Raw genomic sequence first — 19,958 nt, forward strand, 5'->3', positions numbered from 1 at the left:
TTTTTTTACTAAGCACAATTGTGTTTAATTATACTTATCATTTACAGTACATCTTCAAGGCAATGTTAACTTAGACACTTCCAAGATGGTGGCTGATGAACTTGATCAGAGCTCTTCCAGTGTGAAAACTGAGAAAATTTTAAGAATGCCACATAACAGTTTTCAATTTTTGCAAAAGTCAGTTACTGCTGAGTAATTACACTGACTGACTGCTAGCAAACAAAGACGGTAAAAATACAGGAGAATTAGTCAGAAAAGAAGAATAAGCTCTGGCCAGAAAGAACCTCACATCTGTACTGCAAAAAGCAGTTTAAGTTGCAGTTTTATACAGGAGATGCCTTCCAGTGTTTTACAAGAAAAAAAAATAAAAATGTACTTAAACGTGTTTATACATCACTGTGTCCAAATCATTTTAAAGTCAAATGACAAAAGGCTAGAGAAATAGCAGAAGTTTTAAGTAGCCATTCAGATGAGTTGATAAAACTGCAGAAATCAAAGACTAAAATTAAGGAAGGAAAGGCTGAATATGAAGTTTCATAAAAAGAAAGATTTCCAAAAGTAGAAGACAAGAGTACACAGAGAAAAACAAAAGTCATGTCCTTAACATAATGACAGGCTTGACTTGATAGTTTCATATCTTTTACCAAGACCAGCAAGTACCGAGTCAGCCTGGATCAAAATATTCCCTGGCAACCACAGCCCCTCCTCTTTTACCACAACTCACAGTGCCAGAGAACTCAATTCCAGGCCTTAGAGTCTGCAAGGAATAAACAACAGAAATGAGACTTGGGAGCATAGAGGGATAAAGCCTTGACTACACCCAGACAACCCAGGTTTGATTAGCAGCTCAAGTGACTGACGGAGAGGCAGGGAAGGATGGGCATGCACATCCTGGGTGGTTGGATACTTGTTAATGACATTCCCTAAAGGAAGGTGTGGTCCAAAGAGGGGAGCTGCCCTCAGACCAAGTCAATGAGCATGTGGGTAGGGTGGGGAAATGTAGTAGTAAGGGCATACAAAAGAAATTCCCTGGGAGGAAAGCAGAGACAGCCAAGACCCCAGGACACCCTCAGGATCCAAACCGGCCCAGCAATACCAGAGTAGTCTGGGGGGTAGGAGGATGGCTGGTAGACATTGTGGGATGTTAGGAAATGGGGACCGGGCCTACAGGATGAGGTCCAGGAGGGACAAAAAAAAATAAGACTGGGGAAACTAGATAAAACAATATAACATTCTCTTTAACATCTAAAAGTCAGGGGAAGGAGAGAGGGAGAGAATGCTGAAGGATATGAAACTGCGAACACACATTGAGCAATACAGTTAGTACATAATTTCATTATCTCATGTTAGAAGTGTCTTATCCTTCACTGGTATGATAGAGTCCCAAGCAAACTGATCATGGGAGGAACTCCAGAAGTGAGAACATTTAAAGGTTGGACTCCTGGACAGAACACTCTTAACAGACAACCTAGTAGTTGGAAAATCTAAGATGCAAATGTAGCTTACTTAGCGACTACTGTCACAAGATATACATTTATTTATTTTATTTTTGTTTTCCAGGGTAAAGTACTGATTTCCATGGACCTTTTTTACAGTCAGCCAGGGAGCAGTGACTTGCTCAGAGTCCACAATTAGGGAATGGAGGCTGAGGGATTCTAACCTTGCACCAATGGACCACAGGAAATAGCTCATTAACAGCTCCTTAATCCTTGAATGCCAGCTGCCAGACACATGGAAATAAAACACACACAAGCTCAGGCTGTGCAAAGCTCTATCCTAAATCTATAAACTGGCTGCCAAGCTTCAACAACAATTCCGTAGCTGTGAAAAATGGAAACTGCAGAACAATCACTACCAAGCAGATTGCAGAACAAGAAGACCAAGGTTTCCTTCTCTAAAAAGGAACAAGAAAGTTGTGAGGAAGTCTTAAATGGTGATAAAGATATTACAATAAAGGGAGACACTACTAAGAATTAAATAATATAGGCATAGAATCAGGGAAGGGACTTGGAGATGCTTATGCAACTAAAAACCATCAGGAGTGAGAAGCTAGATCACGGATTAAAATGTACAGCTTTCCAAATGGAAAATGTTCTGAGGTCTGAGAGGAGGAAATATCATCTTGATCAGCTAGGAGAGCTGTGAAGACTTATGTGGTGCAATAACATCCACCACAGCCAGGCACTGCATGAATAAGGACTTAACAGAAATTGTTGGCCAGACCATACAAGGGGCAGTGAGTGTGTACGTGTGTAATGAGGACATGCACTTTAGCCAGGTACAACCTCAAGCCAGTTAAAGACATGGATCAGATCACAGGGGGGAAATGATTTGCCTTATGCAAAAAACACTGATTTGAGACCTTCTAATGGAAAGTACCATGCTAGAGAAATAGATGAGGTAGCCTATGGTATCAAGAACTACTGTACACATGGGTTAAAGGAGAGGAACATTTAAGAACAAAAATAATTTAAAGATTGGCATGGGTCTACAGTCCCAAGTAAAAACATCCAGTCGCAGGCAAAAATGCCAGTCAGGAGAGGGATTTCTCCATGTGCAAGACTGCTGATGATAAAAAGAAACAGATGTAAGCGTGGAGGCATGTCTACAAATATTCCCCTGAAAAAACAGTACTCAAGACAAAATAGAGCAAAAAAGCACTGGGAAGAAATGTTACAACAAAAGAATGTCAGAAAAGGAAGCCAAAAGATTGACTTGGCCAGTGTGAGTTCTTACTAGAAAATCAGGCAAATGGGCTAAAATATGTCTGTTTTAAACACTTTCATTAATGAAACTATCACTTAATATATAGGCACACATACATTAACAGAAAACGAACCATATTCACAAACTTCAGATTCATACATTACAGGTATGTTCTTTCTAAAAACTATTCTCTCCGACAGTATATAAACTGCTTAATTCCTGTCTTCTCTTAAACCTCACCCCCCCTACTGAATACTACTTTGCAAATTATGCTCCCACAAATTTTATTTATTTCTATGTAATTTTCTCCTTTCTGTTTCTAAAGATTACACCTCTAGTTCTTGTATCTCCTTTACAATACTCAATACTTTAATTACAACTGGCTTAGATTTTGATTTCCATTTTTTAGTACAGTAGAGAGACGATTATCCAAACTAATTGGGACCTACGGTAGTTCGGATAATCAAACATATAATTGAACTGGATAAAAAACTTTTATAATCTTGTTTTTTTCTGCACGCAGGAATACACTTTTCAACCATTTAGCAATTCCAGTGGACAATAAATAATATTTTTCACACACAAGCTGGCTACAAGCTCAAAAAAATGCTCAAGCAAATGCTTACAATATTTTACATATTTAGACTATGATTTTTTTTCTACCAGAAAACTTTGGAAGACTGGTTCTGATAACTGATGTTTTGGATTATCTACTCTCTGCTGTAAATGCTTTTGTGGCAGACAATATCATTAAACATATTAAGGGATACTATGTATAGGCAATTCAGATGCAGTATCCCAGCTCAAAAGAATCATTTCTTTAGTTACAGGCTTTCGTTGAACATGATATTTCTGACAGAGTACTCTGCAGGGAATTTTTCAAATCTGTCAATTAGTTTCACTCCCCAAAACATTCCCTCTTGCTTTTCTTTTTCATCACACCTCCAGCATTTGATATCAACCTAATGAAAAATTCTCTGAAATCTGCTATGGGTATAAAAATACCTACGCAAACACTTCCAGGCAAAAACTCTAAACTTTCTGGACTTTGTTACACACTTGGGAGCAACACAAATGTCTTAATTATTCCTTTGTAAAATGCCTTTCCTGTCACTCCTCCCAATCTTTTCAAATTTCATCTGAATGATTCTTATACATATCAGGCAATACCTTGCATACGCTATTAACTATCCCTTTTTAACAGCGTATTCTGTACCAGACATTACTAAAAAACTCTACCAGATCCAGTGTTTTTCTTAGATCTCCCCTACGCCTTTCTCTCTGCCTATACAATGATATCAACCCCAGGTAGACAAGGCAGTCTCTAACCTGCAGTACAAACTTCTGCTTGGCCTTATCCCATTATTATTGTTGTGCCTCTTACTTGCTTCCAATACCCTAGATCCTTTGTCAATTTTCTCCAGTAAATTCCAGAGCCCTGCCTACTTAGTTTTTATAACCCTATTTGTAGGCATCCCTACAGGCAAAATCTCCTCTCTATTTCTGTGTTGGCTTAGCTCACTGAATAATTTCTGTAACTTTAAGAATATAATATTCTGCAGGGCTGTTATTCTCCTTGAGGAAATGAATCCAAAATTCTATTCTCTCGCTCTATTCTTCAAACTTCCTCCCCAATTTCACCATCATTCCCTTCCATTTTGATTTATAACCTTCTACTTGTGTTACATACATCTGCCTTAATTGCTCAGCTCTAAAGTATCAATTCAAATCAGGTAATCTTAAACTACCTTGTTTTATTGGGGAGGGTCAACTTATCCCACTTAACTCTTGCCCCCCCCAATAAATACTTTCAACTTATTACTAATTACTACTCACACGTACCCCTCTAGATGATTAAAATAGGACTCACTTGTGTATAAAACTAAAGGGACTGAAAACATTTTCACTGCTTGTATCCTACTATACATCTTCATATTCAAAAGCTTCTAGCTTTTCAGTTTTTGTATTATCTTCTATTTAGTCTCTTCCCCATATTATTAATTGCCACAGATTCCCTTTAAATCCATACATCTAAATAGTTCATCTTATTTCCCATAAATATGGATATTGTTGAACCTACTTGTGTGGGTTCATAATTTACCTCTACAGCCTTTGTTTTACCCTCATTAATTTTATATCCAGAAAAAGACTTGAAACTGTTTCAAAATATTTCAAACACTGAAGATGTCCTTATCTGGATTTATCAAGTAAAATATCATCAATAAAGCTATTTTTTTTATTACCATAACAGTTATGTCTTAGAATTTGTAATTCCCTTATTTTCTTGGCCAATGGTTCTAAATATAAAGCAAATAAAGGGGAAAGAGGAAACCCCGCCTAGTTATGCTGTTCAAACAACTTATTGGAGAGGAACCCTCCTACCTTAATGCTCGTCTCTGACCCTTTCAGTATCTTCCTAATTAATGCTATTACTCTTATCAGTGATTGGTCATGCTTCCACTGCCCTTCTCATAAAATCCCAGGTGACTCTGCTATAAGTTTTCTCTGAAGCAAGACCCCACAACAACAGCAGTATTTTCTTAATGCTGTTTCCCTCTGGATCATCATTGTCAGATTAATTCCATTAAATGTTTTCCTTCCCCACAAAACTAGTATAAACATAAATATGTGATAATCATGCCCACATTCTCCTTGCTATGGGGAGGGGTAGGCATAACGGCTAAGGTGTTTGCTTCACAGACGCAAAGTACAGTGTTCAGTTCTCAACTTTGAGAGAAATTGTCTATGCTTAAAATGGCCCACAAGGGCAGTAGCTTAGTACTAACCTAAGAACCTAAAATTGAAATGGGTCTATATGAAGCTGGGTCTGAGGGGTCTTCACCCTCTTTGGGGAATATGGCCACTACAACCTCTCCCCAAGATGCCAGTGCTAAACTAAATACTCCATTATTTTACTTTTAGCACTCAGTAGTTGCTCCTCTTTTGGTTTTGTCAGATTCCCCTTATTCTGCAGTGTTTTAATCACTGTCATCTCTTCTAAATAATTATTTCTCATAGCTCTTTCTCTATTATTCTTACCATGTTTTAAACTCCGTTTTTATTTTATCCTACTCACTAGCTACCACTTCTGAAGAAATTTCTCTTTTTCCTAATAACACAAATCATTTCCACTACCTATTCCTTAAATAACCCTCTTTTTCACAAGCAGAAAACCATCTGAGCCTAATTATTGCTTCATTACCTTAGTTTTTATCAGTGTATAATCTGAAACCATCAATGCATGTGTGTCAAAACTTTCAACAAAATACACATTCGCCAGTGAAATGCAACTTCGTTCTAGTCTAACCCAAGATGTGGTTGCTCTTCCTTTTAACATTCTGTTAAAACCTTCCAGATCCTTATCACCATCTTTCCTTCTAACTTCCAAGCTTCCACAAGAAAACCATATCTCCCTGGAGACTTTCCTGTTGACTGATTTTATAATCACACTTTTTCATCTCTTCCTACTCTAGCTATTAATAAAGTCTCATCTTCCTCTAACTTTGGCATAATTAAGTCTTCCATAAATATGTCTATTTGTCCCTTTTCCCGGTTTCAATATTCCTCTGCTTTATACACATTTTCATAACATTTCTGACATTATCTCTAAAATCTCTACAGAATCTCTGGTTATTTTTCTTGTCATAGGCTTCCTAAGTTTGGTGACAACCCTTTCTATTTTCTGCTAATTTGTTATGCTAAAAGTTTTGTGTTCTGGAGTTATTAAAAACAACTGCTTAATAGCAACCTTTCTAAAGTCATGCATATTATCAGAGTACTCCCTTATTATCCCTTTAGCACTTTGCAGTTGCTCTTTTTCTTGTTCTGTCAGATTCACCTTATTCTGCAGTATTTTAACCTCGGTCAACTCCTCTAAATAATTCTACCTCTTCCTCTTTTCTTTCTGCCCTATATTTAAATTTCATTTTCACTTTGTCCCTCACACTAGCTGTCCCCTCTGAAGACGTTTCTATGTTCCTTAATAATTTGAATAATTTCTACAACTATCCCCTTAATGCTTCTCTTTTTAACAAGTAGGAAAGAACCAGTGTCTCACATTTACTTCATTACTCTACATCTTTATCTTAGTATTATTTAGTTCATAAACTGAAACAGTTATTGGATGTATGTCAAAGCTTTCAATTAAATACAAATGCTCCTACGAAATATATTTTTTATCTGGTCTAGCCCAGTTACTGTACCTTAAGGGAATAACGTGACAATTCAGTAGTTGGAAATCAGACAGAATTTATATCTTAAACCTTCTTGCTTTAATGAAACCCTCAAATAAAACTAAGTACATTTTCAGAAACATCATCTTTTAACATGAAACTAATGCAGAAATGTATGTAAATTTCCAACAAATAAAGTTTATCCCTCCAGATAGGAGCAGTTGCCTCAAATCGATGGATGCACCCAAAGGCACTACCTAAAATTAAGGTTACCCATGATAAAGTGCATGTTACAGCCCCTTTCAACACTTAACAGTCATTGCTATTTGTTCTTTTATGTCATGTCTATTCTCTTCCCAAATGTGAAAAATAGCTAGCATGCATTCAAAAAACATTAACCCAAGAAAGTAAAATGACTACCTTTAAATAAACTAAATTGTGCAGTGTTCTATTAAATTCATTAAAGTATCAAGACTTCTGGCAAGGCTATTTCTACGTATTCCCTTCCCACCGTTTCAGACTAATTCACTGAATTGCTTGTCACTGTATCAAACATTACATTTCCCTCAGCAAAGATTGCTCAGAACTCTCAAAATAATTTGCTTGCACTTGCAGACAGCTCCTCTACACCAGCAAACATCTTGTCTGCCACTGAGAACATTTGTTAATAGAAAAACAAACAAGGTAATAACTTTGCAGATACCAGAAACCTACCATTTTCCATGACATTCGTCATTCTTTCTTATTTGTCAAGCCTAATTACTTAAAAAAGCTAACAAACCAATTCGAAAAACAAAAACTCAAAACTGTTAAAAAAGATTGAAAGGTTTTCTTAAACCATTGTTGGCTTCTAGTGAGGGCTTGGACATTGATGTATTGGTGGATGTCCACCTGAATGACAATGCTGACCACTTGCCAAATAGGAATGCTGAATTAGTTACAGGTTCTAATTATACAGGACCTGAATTTAACCACCTTTTTGCCCCTTCTGATGTTGATATAGCTAAATTGTGCTTTACCACCACCTTTTCTATTGATGCACTTTCTCTTAGATCAATCATTTCGAAGAATGGGTGTTTTCTTATGGATGACCATGTGATTAAAAATAGTGTGGGCGATTTTCCTTGTGTGGTTTTTAGGAGAGGTAGGAATCTGAAAATGTGCCTTGAAAATGGAGCCTTAAAATATCACCTACCGCATTGTGGTATGTTTAAATGTGAGGCTTGTCGTTGGTGCAAACATATCAAAGTTAACTTTTTTGTCATCAATGACAAAAAATATTTTATTAGGGGTAAACTCAATTGTAATACAAGAGGGGTTGTTTGAGTTCATGCATGAATTGCCCTGCTTTTTATGTGGGTAGAACGGAAAGACCCCTCAAAAATAGAATTTATGAGCATATGTATGCAATTAAAAAAATGAATTTGAATAATGCTTTAGCCAGACATATTAATTCTTGTCCTACGCATGAGTTCAAATTTCTTGTTATTGAAAAACTTGTTGATAATATTAGGGGTGGGCCAATGGACTTGAGGTTAGATGAAAAGGAATTGATTTGGTAACTGAAATTGAATGCTTTGACCCCCCCCCCCCCCTGGGCTTGAATGATTCTGTTTCTATTAGAAGCATTCTTAAATTGAGGGCTTTAACCAGATGAAAAATATTAACATATTTATATATATATACATTTTTTTTTCTCACATTTAATATGTATATTTATATTTATTTATACATATGATATAGTTAACATTAATGTTTTTAGTGTTTAATGTCTTAAATGCTGATTTCTGATATTAATGTTTTTAAATTAGAAAGTACATACTCTTATGGCATTAGGTAGACACTTTAGCTCTTTAAATGGAGGTTTGGTTTATTTAATTCTGAAGTGATGTCATAATTTGTAAGCTTATTTAAGTCTTGTAGTATGTGTTTCTTGATTTGTGTGATGAAGTTTGCTAATTTCAGTAAACGAAAGCGCTTACCTTACTATTGGGCTCAGTGTGGTGTTTTCTCTATTTTTTTAACAGTTTTGAGTACTTAAAAAAAGTTGTCTACAGCCTAAATCAAGGACTGTAATCTAGACACCCACTCTTGTAAAAACAGGAAATTACTGGAAACACAGTGAGAGATCCACTTGGAGATAGTCTGTTTGAAGACTGGCTTTCCTTCACAGCCAGTGGCAAAGGATACAAAGAGTTGGTCTGATTTTCTGAAAGATTTAGTTCTGTCAAGATAGTAGCAAAGCTGTCTGTGCACATCCAAGAAGTGAATAATTCTTCCTCCCTGGTTCTGAGGTTTGGGGAAGAAGGTAGGCAAGTGTACAGGTTGATTCAAGGATGTGTTTGTTAACATCTTGGGCATAAAGTATTGATTAGTCCTGAGTGATACTCTGGCTGGGTGAAATATGAGAAATGGTTTCACTGCCATGAGAGCCCGCAGCTCAGGCACCCTCCTATCTGAGGTGATGGTCAGTAAAAGGTCGGTCTTCCAAAATAAGAATTTTAAATCAGCAGAAGCTACTGGTTCAAAGGGGAGTAGCGTCAATTTTTCTAGAGCAAAATTAAAGTCCCATGGAGCTGTGGGTTGTCTCCTGGGAGGTATGATGTGAACCACACCCCTAAAGAATTGTTTCATCAGGAGCTGGGAAAAGATTGGAGGAAGAGTAGGGATGTGGGCTGAAATGGCATAAGCGTGAATTTTGATGGAAGAAAAGGATATGCCTCTGCCAACCAGGGTAGCCAGGTAATTTAAAATGGCAGAGATACTGGTTGAATTAGAACTGAGGCCTTGCTGCTGGCACCAAATGAAGAATATTTTCGAATTGGCTGAATAGGACTTTCTTGCACCAGGCCTTCTAAATTCTTTGAGAATGTTTCGAACTTGTCTGCTTAGGGTATGTTCACAGTAGTGTTTTGGGGAATTATCCAGGCTGAGAGTTTGAGAGTCTGTAGGTTAGGATGCACATACTTCCCCCTTGTCCTGAGTCAAAAGGTCTACTCTCTGAGTTAACTGCTATGGATTTTCATTCATTAAACTTAGTAACAGAGAATACCAGTGTTGTGTGGGCCAGTCTGCGGCTATCAGGATGACCCTTGGGCCCTCTTCCTTGATTTTTGGAAGAACCAGTGGAAAAAGAGGCAGCGCAGGGAATGCTTAAAAGAACAAGTGGCTCAAAAGGAAGGAGAAAGCATCTGTCTTCCAGGCTGTGGGTAGTATGCTTCTTGAACACAATTTTTTCAGTTGAGTATTTTCTTTGGTGGTAAAGAAGTGTATCTGCAGGGATCCCCATTTTTGGACTATGCTATGAAATATCCATCAAGTTCCTGCTGAGATAATCTGCTAGTGTGTTTTGAGTCTCTGGGAGGTACTGTGCCATGAGGTGCAGCCCCAGAGAGTGAGTTGTCTCCCAGACCTGCATCTCTAGTTGACAAAGATGGTAAGAGTGGGTGCCCCTTTGTATATGTAGCACATGACTGTGGTGTTCTCTGTTTTCAGAAGCAGGAGCTATGTTTTCCACTAATCTTTGAAAGCCACTAGGCCCTTTTGCACTGCCATCAGTTCTTTCCAATTTATGTGATTGTGTCTGAACTGATTTTCCCATCTGCCCTGGGTTTGAAGGTGTTGGAAATGAGCCCCCCCCCCCCAATCTGCCTCTGAAGCATCTGTGGTTAAAGTTTGGCCCTGATGGATGAACATGAAGGGGAGACTTAGGTTCTGGGCACATGCCAGTGTCCACCATGCAAATTCCTCCTTGAGGCAAGGGATCAGCTGAGTTTCTGTCTCCAGGGACTGTGAATGGCAGCACAGATTCTTGAGGTACCACTGGAGCTTCCTCATGTGTAGCCTGGTCAGAGGGATCATCGGGATACAAGATATTAGGGAGCCTAATGCTCTGAGGAATTCCCTGACTGAGAGGCATTGTATCCGCATAATGTTTTGGAAGTACGGAGTCAGGAAGGAGACCTTTTCTGGAGGGAAGAAGGCTTTTTGAAGGGAGGAATCCAGAAACACCTCAAGGAAAACTATCCTGGTGGATGGCTTTTTGATGGATTTGCAAAGATGTATGGTGAACTCCAAGGAGATTCGGAGGTTTGGAGTGAAGGTCAGACCCTTGAGGAGCTTTGACCAACCTGTTGCTTGAATGAGGTAGTTGTTTAGACAGGGATAAATCTAGATTCCTCCTGTTCTGCAGAAGGCTATCACAGGAGCAGTAGGCAAGCCAATGGGCAGTACAGAGAATTGAAAGTGACTGGTACCTACTCTGAAATGAAGAAAACTCCTGCAAGATTCCTCTATAAGAACGTGCAAGTAAGCATCTTTTAGGTCTACGTTGACCATTAAGGCCTGAGGGGTTATCATGGGAAGAAGTTTCTGAAGAGTCAACCTTTTGAATTTTGGTACCAGCAAGGAGTGATTGAGGGTGGAAAGGTCTAGAATAGGGCGCCAAGAGCCTTCCATTCTGGGAACCAGAAACAGCCTGGAATAGAACTCCTTCTCTATTTGATGTTTTGGCACTGGTTCTAATGAGCCCTGTGAGTATAGGTTGTCAACCTGAGAAAGGGCCTCTGCTCCCTGATTTTGTGGAACGTCCAGGCAACCTGAGTATCTTAATGGCTATTTGAAAGTTAGTATGTAACCGTCTGAGATAACTTTTAGAACCCACTTCTCTGAGGTAATGAGGGACTAGTTTTCTTTGAACAGCGATAGACGTCCTCCTGCCTGGGTGTTCTTGAGGACCACTGCCTGGGCCTTTGTGATTGATGCTGCCTTTGAGGCCTTTCCCTCCAGGGTTTCCGCTGACTGCTTTTTGCTTGAGGGAAAAGGCCAGTGTTTAGTGGGAAAATTCCTACTCAACTTAGGAGCCTGAACTTGGGGGAAGTCCTTGACAGTTTGCATAGATTTTGCTTCATCTTCCACCTTTTTAAGCACAGCCTCAGCCTTTGGTCCAAAAAGAAAGTCCTTGTCCGGGGGTGCATCTAGAAGTTTGGATATAACATGGTCTGGTATAGTCTGTTCTCTAAGCCAAGCATGCCTAATAATGACAGGAGACGGATACAGCAGCTTGCCTAGAGGCCTCCATAGCATCACAGTCACAGTGTAGTGTGTGTCTAGCCACTTGGGAGCTGGAATGGCAAAGTTCCAACAATTCCTTGGAAATGTTCTTGTCCTCCAGGAATTGTTTGCTTCATTTTATCCAAAATACCGTGCTGGTATTTTACTGTATGAAACTGGCAGTTAAGGGCCCTCATGCCTAGGGTGGCAGAAGTGTAAACTTTTTTACCAAACCTATCAAGGGCTCTGCTTTGTCAGGAGGTAAATGGTTCTTTGAAGAACCGTCTCTTGCTCCCTTGGGACCTGGAGTGATAGCCTCTGGGTCAGCAGAGGGGTTTCTTAAGAGGTATTTATGCGAGTCCAACACCCTGTAAAACCTGTCTGGTTTTCGAGTGGCTGGAGGTAGACAATCTGGATTCAAGGAAGACTCCCATAAAAACATCCTCTGCTGCCTACAATACAGAAGGAATAGCCAAAGGCTTGTGTTCCAGGAGGTCAAGGAACTTCTTAACCCTCTCTTTAGATTATGGTTATTCCTGTTCCTCCAACTGGAAATGTTCCCTAATGGCATGGAGTGTTTCCCCAAAAGTGATATCTTCAGGAGGTGAAGCTGAAGACAGATTCTCTTTGGAATCTGACTCCTGAAAAAAAGTAAGGAAAGATCCCTCCTCTAAGACAGACCCCTCTTGTTCAGAATTCTCATCTGAATCAGGGGGTTCAGAGAAAACTTCAGGGGTAGGATCCCTCTTCCTTCTCCCTGGGGAAGACTTCAAAGGGGGTTGCCTAGTTCTGACTAAGGAGACAAGGTTCTGAGGTAACCTGACCAGGTCTTGCTGATAACTTAGTGCTTGAGAGCCAAGAGGCCTAGACATAGGACCTGAGGTAGAACCCTTCTTGGAAGTAGCTTTGGCTTTAGGCCTAGGTACGTCTGCAAGCCTGATGCCAGTCTCTTTGTAAGGCAGAACTGATGCAGAATGACACCTTGAAGAAACATTGCCACGTAAAAGATTGCTTGTCAGAAGCAGAGGTCTGATGACCTGACTGACAAACTGAAAGCCAAGGCCTGTACAGAAGCTGAGGGACCCTTCATGTCAGACTCAGTACAGGTCTTGACAGAGGCCTGCACCACCACCAGATGGGTGATGCGAAAGCACCTCGCTTCTTCAGCGATTATGAGCTTTTGGGGACTGACAGACGGTGAAAGGTCGGCATCTGAGGCCCATGCTTGGGTCATTTTTCCTGGCCTTTCCTACGCTTAAGGAGCTCAATCTCAGAAAGACCGGTGGACACCATTGAATGATGTGAAGAAGATGACGGAATAAGATTTCTAGCTAAGATTTTGGCCCTACGCCTAATACTCCTAGAACTGAAATGGGTAGAAAAACGGCAACTAGGGACATCATGATCTAGGCCTAGGCAGGTGACACACAATGTTGGAAAGTCTTGGTGTGGGATTTGCTTACCACAGCTGAGACCATTGTTAACCTTATCTGACATAAATTAAATTAAGAAAGAGAGTTCCCCAATGGAGTACTTGGCTTTAAAAGACTTCTCTCTGGTGTGGACAGACTGATGCACTGAGATACTGCTTCAGGCTCTGAAAGCAAGAAAAAAAATGATGTCATGGCATCTGCTGGCTTCCTTTATATCCATGCATACTGATGTCAGGGTTCGGGGCCTGCCAGCCTTAGGAGGAGGGAGATTTTTACTCTGGTAGTCGGGCCGGCCAAGGGCTTCCACAGCAGGAAATCCCACAAGTCAGGACTGCAACACTGAAAGATGAAGAACATCTACTGCTGCAAGGCTAACCACCCAGCAGTGTAAACCTTGCCTCTAGATGATTGTCACTGTTGAAGTGACACCCTGACCCCATACTCAAAAATGGGAAAAGGGGCTGTGGATGGATGGATGGAGGCTTTACACATCTCCCAATAATTCACTAATGTCAGCGCTGTTGGTCTTCTTCCTGATCCTCTCCATTTCCCATTACTAGTCTCTGGTTCAAGTCCAAAGTATTCCAGATTCTTCTAGTCAGTTCGTGTGTTTTTTTTTTCTCTCTCAAGTATTTACCTTTGAAACAAAGCAAAATATTTCACTGACAAAGTCCCTCTATGGGCTTTGTTGTCAGGAGAATGAAAAGAAGACTCCCCTTCTGCTTGCTGGCTTACTCTTCTGTGGATAAACTTTTTACAATTTTCTCTTCAGCCTGTTCTGCATCAAAAATGTCTTTGACCTTCCAGGAAAAATATTCTGAAGACAGCTGGATACAGCAGCTTTAATCTCACACCTGCATCTCAACATTCCCCGATTGCTGGGATAAACTTGCTACTCTTCTGTCTGCTGTACATTGAATAATCAATTTCCACAGTCTGCCTCCAATTTTTTAATACTTATCCTTTCAGCCACAGTCCTGTCAGGATCAACTCTTTTTGATTTTATGATTGCATCATTACTAATAACAGATGTCTTATACCTGTTATGGAGCACCAATCCAGTTGCTTATTTAAACGTTCATAAAATTAAAACAGTCTGTTCCTTCCAGCTTTTCTGGTACAGAAGAAAATCTCAGGTTTTCTCTACAAACTCTGTCTTCTAACCATATTATTTTTGAAACAAATTCTCTTGAAAAGCCTCATACCTAGCCAGCATCCTTTTCTTCATTTCAGCCTCATCTGAACAGCTAGTTAGAGCTTCTACTGTCCCACTCTTTTGTCATTTGAGTTTATACATTCCTTCAGTGTTTAACACTCCTGAGTGCATTAATTTTCTCCTTAAAATTACTGGAATACATATCCTGTACCAAAACTGAAACTACAACTGTTTTTTTTTTTTGTGCTCAACAGCCGTAGGACTCTTCCAGCCAGAGTTTTCTCTCAGGTTCCCCAGATTTCTTCTTTTCTGAAATCCAGGTAGTGTAATTATAGCCAGTGACCAAACTTTACCCAAAACTGACAGTTTAAATGGTCTTTTTTCTCAGTTTCCATTTTCAAGCCAAGTGAGCTCAAATCAACATTCCAGTCAGTTGATAGCCATCTTGAAAGCACTCAAGTTAGCTGGTTGTGAATATCTAAACTGTTGTAGCTACTGGAGTGTGTATTTGTGCATCTTGAATGAAACCGTGAAAAAATAATTACCAGCATACTGGGTTAAATGTTTAAGTTGGATGCAAAATGAAGCTTTAAACATTCTTGTCATATACACGTAGTGTATCTTATTAATGGTTATAACAATATTTGAAAAAAACAGAGTTCTGGTACTGGGAAGGACATTTTGGACAGGCATCAATTCTGACCCCTTACCATCAATGGACACCACTTTAGGATCTGCTGCTGGAATCTTACACAAGTAATTAAAAGAACCTTGGACCTTGTATAACAGGACAGGTTTCCTAGTGCAGGGGGATGGGAATATGGTTCAAGTGATGACACAATGAAACCATTTACAAATCGCTCAAGGACTGGGGGAATAGGAAAAAGCTTTTGATGTTTTGGCCCAAAAGGTCTATATACATACATATATATATATATATATAAATATATATTTTGGTCTCAGAGACCTCCTTAATTTCCCATTTGAAGTAAGCCCTCAAACATTATGTCTTCCCAAATGGCATGCCTTCTAGTAGGGAGATAGAGGACATGGTGTCCTCAATGTCTGTGTTGCAGCCTATTGAGGTGGACATTGATCTTCATAAATCAGCTCCTCTTCTCTTTAGAATCTCTCTCTCTTTTGAGGAGCAGTAACCTCCAAAGTAGCGGTTTGGTCCTATCTGGTATGTAGATATGAAAAAGGGAAAATACATTCTGGCAGGGGTACAGGAAGCTGCAGAAGGCGGGGGGGGGGTCAAAAGAGGCACTTCATGATCTAAAAGGGTAGTTTTTTTAAAGCTGTCAACTACCATAACAGAAGCTTATATGGGACAAAAGATGTATACAGTGTAAATATGAGTTCCATTTGGAATGGCTCTGCAGAAACTTCATAGAAAATTACAAATGAAGCTAATGTTGCACCTGCATGGTGAGTATATACTCAAAAGTTAGAGAAAAAAGGCAGTAGTGCTGTAACGCACTTACTGTTGCCACACAGATGGCAATCACTACAGAACAATTGTGTGAATCTGTTAAACACTTCAGACTGTTAATATCGGTCAGACATTTAAAAAGTCCAAATGAGATGTTTAACAGCTTCCCACTGCTGTTTTGTGGTGACCGCTGACAGCTGTAATGCTCTAATGTGTGATTAGAGTTTAACAGTAGTAAAAGGTACTTAAAAGCTTGCTGATAACCTATCCAATGTACGAATAGTACTTAACATGCATGTCTTTTCCCTAAATTTAAAGCAGAATCACAGTGATCCATACACTGCAAGTTACTATCAAAAATAACACAAAATGTATCACAAAACATTGAGATCCTGGCAGTGTCCAAAACTCAGGGCGCAGAAATGGATTCTGACAGAGGGTTAGTGAAGGTGTCCGACCTCAACCTAGCTGTTCTACAACTGGCCCAGCTCAGAGGTGTAAACAGAAGTTTACTATAGCTTATGCGTGGGGGTGGCAGGGGCTGGGAACAGTGAAATGATTACTTTCTAATTCTCCTCCTCCTAAATGCTAAAAAGTGTAGTATCATCACTTATGAGACAACCTCACCCTTCATCATACTATACAGACAATATACTACTACAGAATGAAAATGTTGTCAAGGACCTAGGTACTTGGGCTCATAGCTTTCTCTCTTTTGAGCATCACTTGACAGTGGCTGTCAGAAAATCATTTTATTTAGTCCATCTAACGGTCAAAAGATTATTATCATACTCTAAAGACATACTCAATCCCTAATACTCAGCATTGATCAGGACAATTATTTAGTACAACACCCTCTAAGGGGTTTATCTCATTAATCATATCAAACAATTAGCAAGATTCCAAAAGTTTCTAAACAAAAAGATCACTGGCCTAAAGACCCTGAGCTACCAAAACAGGCTGGGAGCTCTATCCATTTATCAAGTGTCATACAGACTTTTGAAGGAAGATCTGTCTTACATCTCATTAGAGACCCAGTTGACCTGGATCTCCTGTTTCTCTGTAAGCCTAATTTCTCCTCCAATACTAGAATTAGGGACATAAATCTTAACAAACAGATAAGTACAGCACAGTGAACAGGCATGCTTATAAAGCAGCACCTCTCACACTTTGAAAAAAAAAATTCCATTACATGCCAAACAGTGCAATTCATTGTTTAAACAAACTAGATGACTGGATGGGGATCCACAAATTTACTCTGGGTCTGACTGGTACAGCCCTCCCTGAGAAAATAAGTCCTACCTGAGGGATTGGAGTGGCAAGGCATGAATGGTCAAAAGACTCTTTGGCCTTGGAATATCTATGAATCTAAACTGTTTTTATGGCTTTCTCCCATAACTTGTCAGGAAATCTGTCCACCCCATTAATGATCCTGAATAGCATACAGTAGGTCTAACAGAATGGATGAATAATTAAAAGCAGCAGCATGACTGCCATCAGAAAGTCAGTTGAGCTCCAGTGAAATATACCTCTCCGGAAAATTTTGTCTAAAACAGATTATTAGGGGTAGCTAAAATCTATCCTGTCACTCAGTGGGTAAAAGGCAATAAACATGCAGGTCTGCACCAACTTATGGAAATCAAACTTTACTTGCAGAACATACCTCTTAACTGTACAATGCATGTACAAAGTATGCACATGACAGCAATGTCTTACTGCACGTGTAAATTGTCTTTACTGCTCTTGAGATCAGGTTGTGGCTGAAAGGGATGAAAAGACCAGTTCACTTACCTAGTAAAGAAATAGTAATTAATAAATAAGTAAAATAAAATGTCTAGAATCTTGCAAAACGCCCTTGATTTTGCCTCATATTTTTGATCTGTTCCTCATAAAATCTGTGGTTTTCTAGCAAACCACTGAGGATTGTGTTCACTAAATAATAAGACATGTAAGTCGGAGTCTTCATATCCTTCAGAAACTGCATGTGAATGCAAAACCTGTCAATCCAGCAGCTTTCTATAAGAAATATTTGAAGTCTGACCCTGATTTTGACCCTTTATCTCCCCACTATTTTTGACTTTGTCCAGCATTCTTAAGCAAAATTCAGAGGTATGCTGAGCATTATAGTCAGTCATTAATGCCAGACATTAAACCTTTATATTTCTACTGTTCAGAAAATTCATGCTGATGAATAACCTGCTCTATTAAATTTTTAAGTGAATTAATAATGTTTAAAAATTGCCCCAGGGTTTGAGCCTTCAATCCCCCTCCTACTTTTGGCTTTGTTAAAAATTATTGAGGAAAAGTTGACTGGCATGTCTCAAAACACACTTGCACAGGAGTTTCCATGGCAGCCATAAGTTTGCCAGCTGGAAGACGATTTATTTTTAAAATCATCTTTTCCGACTGCCTCAGCTTGTGATTACCTCAGAAACGCCAGTGCAAATATTTCCATGTAATCTCTAAGCCGACAAATGTTTTTAGGGCACATTAGCAAGCTGTTGAAAGTGGGGGGCATCTTGCCCTCCCTTACCCTATGGTTCCAGTGCCTGTGAATTCAGGACCAAATTCTGCCAGTGCTGGAAGGAAACCTAGAAGGAAATCTGGTTAGATGGTTCTCAGTATAGAGCTGTCAGACAGCACAGGGTCTTCTAAGTGGTAGTTAACAGGTTCATCAGTGAATACTAGGCTAACTGCCCTGAAGGGACATTTTAATCCTGGCCAGTAAAACAAGGTCAGAATCAAACCCTGTGCCTTGTGTTCATGAGGTGAAGACGAACCATTATGCCAAACTCGCATGATCAGTTGTCCAAACTTCAGATGTTTGGATGCAAATCATGGCTGAAGGCTAAGTTGCAGAGGCTGGGACTAACGGATAAGCTTCCTGCTTCCTCACCCTGCTATTTTTTATGCATCCTTTCAATCAACAACAAAGATGATTTTCCCTTCCTCAGAAGTGACTATGAAGTAAGTGTCAGATACAGACCAACCACTGGTATAACAATTTTGATACAGTAGGACATAACATGCAGTGCCTCCTGAGAAGCATCGCCACATGCCTTGATAGTACCAGGCCAATGAGTCAGGTGCTGCTCGAAGATCTCCATTAAGTAGAAGTTCACAGGTCAAGGAAGGCTAGCAAGAACATGTCATCCCCAAATTCCCCTTTACTTCACTCTCCTGGTAAGAGAACTTCTAGTGTTTCTCATGCTTTTTTAGAGGGATCTTAATGATAGGGCATCTATCAAGCCATACTTAAAAGCTAGACCTTTGAAATGAAATGTATATTTTTATATGTATTTTTAGGTCATCTAATATGTATAAATATATATATATATTTATATATATATATATATATATTTTTTTTTAGGTTGTTGTTTTTTTAGTTATGTATTTATGGCTGATTTCTTGACATGAATACATATGTATATATTATTTTATAATTTAACTTAGTGCGAGTTGACTTTAAGAACTTGATTACATTATTGGTTAATTGATGAATTTGTGTGTATACATATATATGGAGGAAGTGAAGAGATTTGTTCATGGCCTGAAGAAGCATCGTTGATGTGAAAGCACTAACCTGTTAATAAATGTATCTACTTTTAGCCACCTCGTTTACTACATTTTTATTTCTATTTTATTGGTATATAGTTGTGTAGTAGAGGTTCGCAGTGGCATCATTGTTTTTTTGGAATATTTGTATTTTTGCGATAACACTGTGGATTATGGCTGAAAGTAGTCAAGTGGAGCTGGACTATGTTCCTAAACCTACAGAGAAGTTTGTATCCAGCCTTGAAAAGCTTATAAGAACAGACAGAAATCCGCTACTCACATAGGAGTAACTTCTGAATAAATTAGTGAACAAGTGCAATATGATGAACATGTAGCTCGCAGATATACTACGGAGTTAGAAAATGATTTAATCAAATATAAAAAAAACTCCAAAGGCAAAGACTGCATTTTGAAGCATACATCCTACATAAAGTCATTCCTAGGGGCTTGCG

At 39.2% G+C, this 19,958-nt stretch overlaps 1 protein-coding gene across 1 annotated transcript in view; it reads right to left on the reverse strand.

Annotated features, from left to right (window-relative positions):
- KIAA0100 (KIAA0100 ortholog) overlaps positions 1-19,958 on the reverse strand; it is a 2,229,983-nt gene that overhangs the window by 1,668,842 nt on the left and 541,183 nt on the right. The window lies entirely within an intron of this gene.

This window comes from Protopterus annectens, chromosome 13.part0, assembly GCF_019279795.1.
Source record: "Protopterus annectens isolate FY-2018-M chromosome 13.part0, PAN1.0, whole genome shotgun sequence".
Classification (NCBI taxonomy): Eukaryota; Metazoa; Chordata; order Ceratodontiformes; family Protopteridae; genus Protopterus; species Protopterus annectens.